Here is a 12,109-nt window from a genome sequence, read left to right as displayed (position 1 = left end):
CTTCTCCAGCCAGCTGCTGGGAGAACAGCGGTCTAGTGTGACTTGACGTGAGAACGTAGCCTGTGCGCTCTCACGTAAAAGGCGTGGCCACGTACTTCTCGCAGGACCCCAGACAGACTTGGCCACAACAAGCATAGACATTAGCTACAATAAAAAGTTTCACCAAGGACAATGCTGTCAACAGCAAACAGACAGCAATTATCTGCTAAAACTAGTTTGGTATTTCAAAAGGGAGTTGGATGAAGGCTGTGGAAAGAAGAGGGTGATCGGATGGAGTGGCTTGCTACCTCGGGAACATTAGTGCACTTAAACCTGGTAAGACAAACCTCAAAACGAATGTTAGCTTCAATTACCATCAGACTGTTGACCAGCTTCTATTACCATCAGACTGTTGACCAGCTTCTATCACCAGACCATCAGACTGTTGACCAGCTTCTATTACCATCAGACTGTTGACCAGCTTCTATTACCATCAGACTGTTGACCAGCTTCTATTACCATCAGACTGTTGAACAGCTTCTATTACCATCAGACTGTTGACCAGCTTCTATTACCATCAGACTGTTGACCAGCTTCTATTACCATCAGACTGTTGACCAGCTTCAATTACCATCAGACTGTTGACCAGCTTCTAATACCATCAGACTGTTGACCAGCTTCAATTACCATCAGACTGTTGACCAGCTTCTATTACCATCAGACTGTTGAACAGCTTCTATTACCATCAGACTGTTGTACAGCTTCTATCACCATCAGACTGTTTACCAGCTTCTATTACCATCAGACTGTTGACCAGCTTCTATTACCATCATACTGTTGACCAGCTTCTATGACCATCAGACTGTTGACCAGCTTCTATTACCATCAGACTGTTGACCAGCTTCTATCACCAGACCATCAGACTGTTGACCAGCTTCTATTACCATCAGACTGTTGACCAGCTTCTATTACCATCAGACTGTTGACCAGCTTCTATTACCATCAGACTGTTGAACAGCTTCTATTACCATCAGACTGTTGACCAGTTTCTATTACCATCAGACTGTTGACCAGCTTCTATTATCATCAGACTGTTCACCAGCTTCTATTACCATCAGACTGTTGACCAGCTTCTATCACCAGACCATCAGACTGTTGACCAGCTTCTATTACCAGACCATCAGACTGTTGACCAGCTTCTATTACCATCAGACTGTTGACCAGCTTCTATCACCAGACCATCAGACTGTTGACCAGCTTCTATTACCAGACCATCAGACTGTTGACCAGCTTCTATTACCATCAGACTGTTGACCAGCTTCTATTACCATCAGACTGTTGAACAGCTTCTATTACCATCAGACTGTTGACCAGCTTCTATCACTATCAGACTGTTGACCAGCTTCTATTACCATCAGACTGTTGAACAGCTTATATTACCATCAGACTGTTGACCAGCTTCTATTACCAGACCATCAGACTGTTGACCAGCTTCTATTACCATCAGACTGTTGACCAGCTTCTATCACCATCAGACTGTTGACCAGCTTCTATCACCATCAGACTGTTGACCAGCTTCTATCACCAGACCATCAGACTGTTGACCAGCTTCTATTACCATCAGACTGTTGAACAGCTTCTATTACCATCAGACTGTTGAACAGCTTCTATTACCATCAGACTGTTGACCAGCTTCTATCACCAGACCATCAGACTGTTGACCAGCTTCTATTACCAGACCATCAGACTGTTGACCAGCTTCTATTACCATCAGACTGTTGACCAGCTTCTATTAACATCAGACTGTTGACCAGCTTCTATTACCATCAGACTGTTGAACAGCTTCTATTACCATCAGACTGTTGAACAGCTTCTATTACCATCAGACTGTTGAACAGCTTCTATTACCATCAGACTGTTGACCAGCTTCTATTACCAGACCATCAGCAGTGGCTTCTTCCGTGGTGTCCTCCCATGAACACCCTTCTTGTTTAGTGTTTTACGTATCATAGACTCGTCAACAGAGATGTTAGCATGTTCCAGAGATTTCTGTAAGTCTTTAGCTGACACTCTAGGATTCTTCTTAACCTCATTGAGTCATCTTTGCAGGATGGCCACTCCTAGGGAGAGTAGCAACAGTGCTGAACTTTCTCCATTTATAGACAAATCTGTTTTACCGTAGACTGATGAACATCAAGGCTTTTAGAGATACTTTTGTAACCCTTTCCAGCTTCATGCAAGTCAACAATTCTTAATCTTAGGTCTTCTGAGATCTCTTTTGTTCGAGGCATGGTTCACATCAGGCAATGCTTCTTGTGAATAGCAAACAAAAATGTTATGAGTGTTTTTTTATAGGGCAAGGCGCTCTAACCAACATCTCTAATCTCATCTCATTGATTGGACTCCAGGTTAGCTGACTCCGTACTCCAATTAGCTTTTGGAGAAGTCATTAGCCTAGGGGTTCACATACTTTTTCCAACCTACACTGATTTTTTTTGTTTGTAATTATGTATTAATATGTATTATTAGTTTAAGTATACTGTGTTTGTCTATTGTTATGACAGATCAAATTGTATGACCAATTTATGCAGAAATCTAGGTAACTCCAATGGGTTCACATATTTTTTCTTGCCACTGCATAACTACTGTATCATTTATATAGCTGTACTCTCCACATAGCTGTATTCTCCACATAGCTGTACTCTCCACTGTACTCTCCACATAGCTGTATTCTCCACATAGCTGTACTCTCCACATAGCTGTACTCTCCACATAGCTGTATTCTCCACATAGCTGTACTCTCCACTGTACTCTCCACATAGCTGTACTCTCCACATAGCTGTACTCTCCACATAGCTGTACTCTCCACATAGCTGTATTCTCCACATAGCTGTATTCTCCACATAGCTGTACTCTCCACATAGCTGTACTCTCCACATAGCTGTACTCTCCACATAGCTGTACTCTCCACTGTACTCTCCACATAGCTGTACTCTCCACATAGCTGTACTCTCCACATAGCTGTACTCTCCACATAGCTGTATTCTCCACATAGCTGTACTCTCCACATAGCTGTACTCTCCACATAGCTGTACTCTCCACATAGCTGTATTCTCCACATAGCTGTACTCTCCACATAGCTGTACTCTCCACATAGCTGTACTCTCCACATAGCTGTACTCTCCACATAGCTGTATTCTCCACATAGCTGTATTCTCCACATAGCTGTACTCTCCACATAGCTGTATTCTCCACATAGCTGTATTCTCCACATAGCTGTACTCTCCACTGTACTCTCCATATAGCTGTACTCTCCACATAGCTCATCCTAATATACCTACTACAGTACATACAAGTGAATACACACCACATCTACTTGGATTGTTAATTGTTAATTTCCTTCGTGTCAGGTAATGGTGCACGTTTAGGTGTATAATCCACAACAGACAGTCACTGCTACAGGTTCAAACACCACTAAACTGTTTCACATATGTCTGCCAGCGAGGTATGAGAGAGAGAGAGAGAGAGAGAGAGAGAGAGAGAGAGAGACAGAGAGAGAGACAGAGAGAGAGAGACAGAGAGAGACAGAGAGACAGAGAGAGAGAGAGAGAGAGACAGAGACAGAGAGAGAGACAGAGACAGAGAGAGAGACAGAGAGAGAGAGAGAGAGAGAGAGAGAGAGAGAGAAAAAAATAGAAAGAGGGAGCTAATTATTTTACTGAGGAGAAGTTGAGTCAGGCTGAAACTATGTGGCTGTAGAGAAACTATGTTATAACAGACACACACTCACCATTTCTGGGCCTTTTCTAAGACAATCAACAAGCTGCGGTAAACAGTGGTAAAGCATGCCATCGTTGACGTTTGTTCATCCGTACGCTGTTTTAAAGTTGTTTTAGTACATTGTGTTCTGGCGACGGAATGAACAAAAATAGAGCACACACTAATCAGATCCAGCAGTTTACAGAACACCAACGGGGAGATAGGCTGAGAGAGAAGGGCGGGAGAGAGGGATGAGAGGAGGGGGAGAGAGGGGGAGAGATGGGAGTAGAAGGAGGAGGGGGAGAGAGGGATGAGAGGAGGGGGAGAGAGGGGGGATAGGCTGAGAGAGAAGGGCGGGAGAGAGGGATGAGAGGAGGGGGAGAGAGAAGAGCGGGAGAGAGGGGGAGAGAGAGGGGAGAGAGGGGGGAGAAGAGGGAGGAGAGTAAGGGGAGAGAGGGAGGAGGGGAAGGGGAAAGAGGGAGTAGAGGGAGTAGAGGAAGGGGAGAGAGGGAGTAGAGGGAAGGGAGAAAGGGAGGAGAGGAAGGGGAGAGAGGGAGTAGTGGAAGGGGAGAGAGGGAGGAGAGGAAGGGGAGAGAGGGAGGAGAGGAAGGGGAGAGAGGGAGGAGACGAAGGGGAGAGAGGAAGGAGGGGGAGAGAGGAGAGGACAAAGAAGAGGTGGGAGTGAGAGGGTGAGGGTTAGGGTTAGAGAGGGGGGCAATTCCACGATTTCAAAACAAAAACCAATGATTGCAACGTTAAACAAACCATACTCTATGCACAAGAATTACTTCTAACAATTTGTGACAAAAACACATTTATTTGAAGAACAGTGCAGATGCAAAGTTTGGTAACAGAGTGTCGACATAAACAGAACCAACCGTGTCGACATAAACAGAACCAACCATCATTCTGTTGGTAACAGAATGTCGACATAAACGGAACCAACCGTCATTCTGTTGGTAACGGAATGTCGACATTAACAGAACCAATCGTCATTCTGTTGGTAACAGAATGTCGACAAACAGAACCAACCGTCATTCTGTTGGTAACAGAATGTCGACATAAACAGAACCAACCGTCATTCTGTTGGTAACAGAATGTCGACATAAACAGAACCAACCGTCATTCTGTTGGTAACAGAATGTCGACATAAACAGAACCAACCGTCATTCTGTTGGTAATAGAGTGTCGACATAAACAGAACCAACCATCATTCTGTTGGTAACAGAATGTCGACATAAACAGAACCAACCGTGTCGACATAAACAGAACCAACCATCATTCTGTTGGTAACAGAGTGTCGACATAAACAGAACCAACCGTCATTCTGTTGGTAACAGAGTGTCGACATAAACAGAACCAACCGTGTCGACATAAACAGAACCAACCATCATTCTGTTGGTAACAGTGTCGACATAAACAGAACCAACCGTCATTCTGTTGGTAACAGAGTGTCGACATAAACAGAACCAACCATCATTCTGTTGGTAACAGAGTGTCGACATAAACAGAACCAACAGACATTCTGTTGGTAACGAATGTCGACATAAACAGAACCAACAGTGTCGACATAAACAGAAACAACCATCATTCTGTTGGTAACAGAGTGTCGACATAAACAGAACCAACCGTCATTCTGTTGGTAACAGAATGTCGACATAAACAGAACCAACCGTCATTCTGTTGGTAACAGAATGTCGACATTAACAGAATCAACCGTCAATCTGTTGGTGACAGAGTGTCGACATAAACAGAACCAACCGTCATTCTGTTGGTAACAGAGTGTCGACATAAACAGAACCAACCGTGTCGACATAAACAGAACCAACCATCATTCTGTTGGTAACAGAGTGTCGACATAAACAGAACCAACCGTCATTCTGTTGGTAACAGAATGTCGACATTAACAGAACCAACCGTCATTCTGTTCAGAACAGAATGTCAACATTAACAGAACCAACCGTCATTCTGTTGGTAACAGAATGTCGACAAACAGAACCAACCGTCATTCTGTTGGTAACAGAATGTCGACATAAACAGAACCAACCGTCATTCTGTTGGTAACAGAATGTCGACATAAACAGAACCAACCGTCATTCTGTTGGTAACAGAGTGTCGACATAAACAGAACCAACCATCATTCTGTTGGTAACAGAATGTCGACATAAACAGAACCAACCGTGTCGACATAAACAGAACCAACCATCATTCTGTTGGTAACAGAGTGTCGACATAAACAGAACCAACCGTCATTTTGTTGGTAACAGAGTGTCGACATAAACAGAACCAACCGTGTCAACATAAACAGAACCAACCATCATTCTGTTGGTAACAGAGTGTCGACATAAACAGAACCAACCGTGTCATCATAAACAGAACCAACCATCATTCTGTTGGTAACAGAGTGTCGACATAAACAGAACCAACCGTCATTCTGTTGGTAACAGAGTGTCGACATAAACAGAACCAACCATCATTCTGTTGGTAACAGAGTGTCGACATAAACAGAACCAACCGTCATTCTGTTGGTAACAGAATGTCGACATAAACAGAACCAACCGTGTCGACATAAACAGAACCAACCATCATTCTGTTGGTAACAGAGTGTCGACATAAACAGAACCAACCGTCATTCTGTTGGTAACAGAATGTCGACATAAACAGAACCAACCGTCATTCTGTTGGTAACAGAATGTCGACATTAACAGAATCAACCGTCAATCTGTTGGTAACAGAGTGTCGACATAAACAGAACCAACCGTCATTCTGTTGGTAACAGAGTGTCGACATAAACAGAACCAACAGTCATTCTGTTGGTAACAGAATGTCGACATTAACAGAACCAACCGTCATTCTGTTGGTAACAGAATGTCGACATTAACAGAACCAACCGTCATTCTGTTGGTAACAGATTGTCGACAAACAGAACCAACCATCATTCTGTTGGTAACAGAATGTCGACATAAACAGAACCAACCGTCATTCTGTTGGTAACAGAATGTCGACATAAACAGAACCAACCGTCATTCTGTTGGTAACAGAATGTCGACATAAACAGAATCAACCGTCAATCTCTTGGTAACAGAATGGCGACATAAACAGAACCAACCGTCATTCTGTTGGTAACAGAGTGTCGACATAAACAGAACCAACCATCATTCTGTTGGTAACAGAATGTCGACATAAACAGAACCAACCGTGTTGAAATAAACAGAACCAACCATCATTCTGTTGGTAACAGAGTGTCGACATAAACAGAACCAACCGTCATTCTGTTGGTAACAGAGTGTCGACATAAACAGAACCAACCGTGTCGACATAAACAGAACCAACCATCATTCTGTTGGTAACAGAGTGTCGACATAAACAGAACCAACCGTGTCGACATAAACAGAACCAACCATCATTCTGTTGGTAACAGAGTGTCGACATAAACAGAACCAACCGTCATTCTGTTGGTAACAGAGTAGCGACATAAACAGAACCAACCATCATTCTGTTGGTAACAGAGTGTCGACATAAACAGAACCAACCGTCATTCTGTTGGTAACAGAATGTCGACATAAACAGAACCAACCGTGTCGACATAAACAGAACCAACCATCATTCTGTTGGTAACAGACTGTCGACATAAACAGAACCAACCGTCAATCTCTTGGTAACAGAATGGCGACATAAACAGAACCAACCGTCATTCTGTTGGTAACAGAGTGTCGACATAAACAGAACCAACCATCATTCTGTTGGTAACAGAATGTCGACATAAACAGAACCAACCGTGTTGACATAAACAGAACCAACCATCATTCTGTTGGTAACAGAGTGTCGACATAAACAGAACCAACCGTCATTCTGTTGGTAACAGAGTGTCGACATAAACAGAACCAACCGTGTCGACATAAACAGAACCAACCATCATTCTGTTGGTAACAGAGTGTCGACATAAACAGAACCAACCGTGTCGACATAAACAGAACCAACCATCATTCTGTTGGTAACAGAGTGTCGACATAAACAGAACCAACCGTCATTCTGTTGGTAACAGAGTGTCGACATAAACAGAACCAACCATCATTCTGTTGGTAACAGAGTGTCGACATAAACAGAACCAACCGTCATTCTGTTGGTAACAGAATGTCGACATAAACAGAACCAACCGTGTCGACATAAACAGAACCAACCATCATTCTGTTGGTAACAGACTGTCGACATAAACAGAACCAACCGTCATTCTGTTGGTAACAGAATGTTGACATAAACAGAACCAACCGTCATTCTGTTGGTAACAGAATGTCGACATTAACAGAATCAACCGTCAATCTGTTGGTAACAGAGTGTCGACATAAACAGAACCAACCGTGTCGACATAAACAGAACCAACCATCATTCTGTTGGTAACAGAGTGTCGACATAAACAGAACCAACCGTGTCGAAATAAACAGAACCAACCATCATTCTATTGGTAACAGAGTGTCGACATAAACAGAACCAACCGTCATTCTGTTGGTAACAGAATGTCGACATTAACAGAACCAACCGTCATTCTGTTGGTAACAGAATGTCGACAAACAGAACCAACCGTCATTCTGTTGGTAACAGAATGTCGACAAACAGAACCAACCGTCATTCTGTTGGTAACAGAATGTCGACATAGACAGAACCAACCGTCATTCTGTTGGTAACAGAATGTCGACATAAACAGAACCAACCGTGTTGACATAAACAGAAACAACCATCATTCTGTTGGTAACAGAGTGTCGACATAAACAGAACCAACGTCATTCTGTTGGTAACAGAGAGTCGACATAAACAGAACCAACCATCAATCTGTTGTTAACAGAATGTCGACATAAACAGAACCAACCGTCATTCTGTTGGTAACAGAATGTCGACATTAACAGAATCAACCGTCAATCTGTTGGTAACAGAGTGTCAACATAAACAGAACCAACCGTCATTCTGTTGGTAACAGAGTGTCGACATAAACAGAACCAACCGTGTCGACATAAACAGAACCAAACATCATTCTGTTGGTAACAGAGTGTCGACATAAACAGAACCAACCGTGTCGACATAAACAGAACCAACCGTCATTCTGTTGGTAACAGAATGTCGACAAACAGAACCAACCGTCATTCTGTTGGTAACAGAATGTCGACATAAACAGAACCAACCGTCATTCTGTTGGTAACAGAATGTCGACATAAACAGAACCAACCGTGTTGACATAAACAGAACCAACCATCATTCTGTTGGTAACAGAGTGTCGACATAAACAGAACCAACGTCATTCTGTTGGTAACAGAGAGTCGACATAAACAGAACCAACCATCAATCTGTTGTTAACAGAATGTCGACATAAACAGAACCAACCGTCATTCTGTTGGTAACAGAATGTCGACATTAACAGAATCAACCGTCAATCTGTTGGTAACAGAGTGTCAACATAAACAGAACCAACCGTCATTCTGTTGGTAACAGAGTGTCGACATAAACAGAACCAACTGTGTCGACATAAACAGAACCAACCATCATTCTGTTGGTAACAGAGTGTCGACATAAACAGAACCAACAGTGTCGACATAAACAGAACCAACCATCATTCTGTTGGTAACAGAGTGTCGACATAAACAGAACCAACCGTCATTCTGTTGGTAACAGAATGTCGACATAAACAGAACCAACCGTCATTCTGTTGGTAATAGAGTGTCGACATAAACAGAACCAACCATCATTCTGTTGGTAACAGAATGTCGACATAAACAGAACCAACCGTGTCGACATAAACAGAACCAACCATCATTCTGTTGGTAACAGAGTGTCGACATAAACAGAACCAACCGTCATTCTGTTGGTAACAGAGTGTCGACATAAACAGAACCAACCGTGTCGACATAAACAGAACCAACCATCATTCTGTTGGTAACAGTGTCGACATAAACAGAACCAACCGTCATTCTGTTGGTAACAGAGTGTCGACATAAACAGAACCAACCATCATTCTGTTGGTAACAGAGTGTCGACATAAACAGAACCAACAGACATTCTGTTGGTAACGAATGTCGACATAAACAGAACCAACAGTGTCGACATAAACAGAAACAACCATCATTCTGTTGGTAACAGAGTGTCGACATAAACAGAACCAACCGTCATTCTGTTGGTAACAGAATGTCGACATAAACAGAACCAACCGTCATTCTGTTGGTAACAGAATGTCGACATTAACAGAATCAACCGTCAATCTGTTGGTGACAGAGTGTCGACATAAACAGAACCAACCGTCATTCTGTTGGTAACAGAGTGTCGACATAAACAGAACCAACCGTGTCGACATAAACAGAACCAACCATCATTCTGTTGGTAACAGAGTGTCGACATAAACAGAACCAACCGTCATTCTGTTGGTAACAGAATGTCGACATTAACAGAACCAACCGTCATTCTGTTCAGAACAGAATGTCAACATTAACAGAACCAACCGTCATTCTGTTGGTAACAGAATGTCGACAAACAGAACCAACCGTCATTCTGTTGGTAACAGAATGTCGACATAAACAGAACCAACCGTCATTCTGTTGGTAACAGAATGTCGACATAAACAGAACCAACCGTCATTCTGTTGGTAACAGAGTGTCGACATAAACAGAACCAACCATCATTCTGTTGGTAACAGAATGTCGACATAAACAGAACCAACCGTGTCGACATAAACAGAACCAACCATCATTCTGTTGGTAACAGAGTGTCGACATAAACAGAACCAACCGTCATTTTGTTGGTAACAGAGTGTCGACATAAACAGAACCAACCGTGTCAACATAAACAGAACCAACCATCATTCTGTTGGTAACAGAGTGTCGACATAAACAGAACCAACCGTGTCATCATAAACAGAACCAACCATCATTCTGTTGGTAACAGAGTGTCGACATAAACAGAACCAACCGTCATTCTGTTGGTAACAGAGTGTCGACATAAACAGAACCAACCATCATTCTGTTGGTAACAGAGTGTCGACATAAACAGAACCAACCGTCATTCTGTTGGTAACAGAATGTCGACATAAACAGAACCAACCGTGTCGACATAAACAGAACCAACCATCATTCTGTTGGTAACAGAGTGTCGACATAAACAGAACCAACCGTCATTCTGTTGGTAACAGAATGTCGACATAAACAGAACCACCCGTCATTCTGTTGGTAACAGAATGTCGACATTAACAGAATCAACCGTCAATCTGTTGGTAACAGAGTGTCGACATAAACAGAACCAACCGTCATTCTGTTGGTAACAGAGTGTCGACATAAACAGAACCAACAGTCATTCTGTTGGTAACAGAATGTCGACATTAACAGAACCAACCGTCATTCTGTTGGTAACAGAATGTCGACATTAACAGAACCAACCGTCATTCTGTTGGTAACAGATTGTCGACAAACAGAACCAACCATCATTCTGTTGGTAACAGAATGTCGACATAAACAGAACCAACCGTCATTCTGTTGGTAACAGAATGTCGACATAAACAGAACCAACCGTCATTCTGTTGGTAACAGAATGTCGACATAAACAGAATCAACCGTCAATCTCTTGGTAACAGAATGGCGACATAAACAGAACCAACCGTCATTCTGTTGGTAACAGAGTGTCGACATAAACAGAACCAACCATCATTCTGTTGGTAACAGAATGTCGACATAAACAGAACCAACCGTGTTGAAATAAACAGAACCAACCATCATTCTGTTGGTAACAGAGTGTCGACATAAACAGAACCAACCGTCATTCTGTTGGTAACAGAGTGTCGACATAAACAGAACCAACCGTGTCGACATAAACAGAACCAACCATCATTCTGTTGGTAACAGAGTGTCGACATAAACAGAACCAACCGTGTCGACATAAACAGAACCAACCATCATTCTGTTGGTAACAGAGTGTCGACATAAACAGAACCAACCGTCATTCTGTTGGTAACAGAGTAGCGACATAAACAGAACCAACCATCATTCTGTTGGTAACAGAGTGTCGACATAAACAGAACCAACCGTCATTCTGTTGGTAACAGAATGTCGACATAAACAGAACCAACCGTGTCGACATAAACAGAACCAACCATCATTCTGTTGGTAACAGACTGTCGACATAAACAGAACCAACCGTCAATCTCTTGGTAACAGAATGGCGACATAAACAGAACCAACCGTCATTCTGTTGGTAACAGAGTGTCGACATAAACAGAACCAACCATCATTCTGTTGGTAACAGAATGTCGACATAAACAGAACCAACCGTGTTGACATAAACAGAACCAACCATCATTCTGTTGGTAACAGAGTGTCGACATAAACAGAACCAACCGTCA

The 12,109-nt window shown here is 42.6% G+C and overlaps 1 protein-coding gene across 5 annotated transcripts in view; it reads right to left on the bottom strand.

Annotated features, from left to right (window-relative positions):
* Nucleotides 1–12,109, bottom strand: part of kank1a (KN motif and ankyrin repeat domains 1a) — a 198,621-nt gene that overhangs the window by 56,211 nt on the left and 130,301 nt on the right. The window lies entirely within an intron of this gene.

This window comes from Salmo salar, chromosome 15 (assembly GCF_965601325.2).
Source record: "Salmo salar chromosome 15, fSalSal1, whole genome shotgun sequence".
NCBI classification, from domain to species: domain Eukaryota; kingdom Metazoa; phylum Chordata; class Actinopteri; order Salmoniformes; family Salmonidae; genus Salmo; species Salmo salar.
The sequence above is the reverse complement of the archived record's forward strand: the minus strand, read 5'-3'. Positions and strand labels throughout refer to the sequence as shown.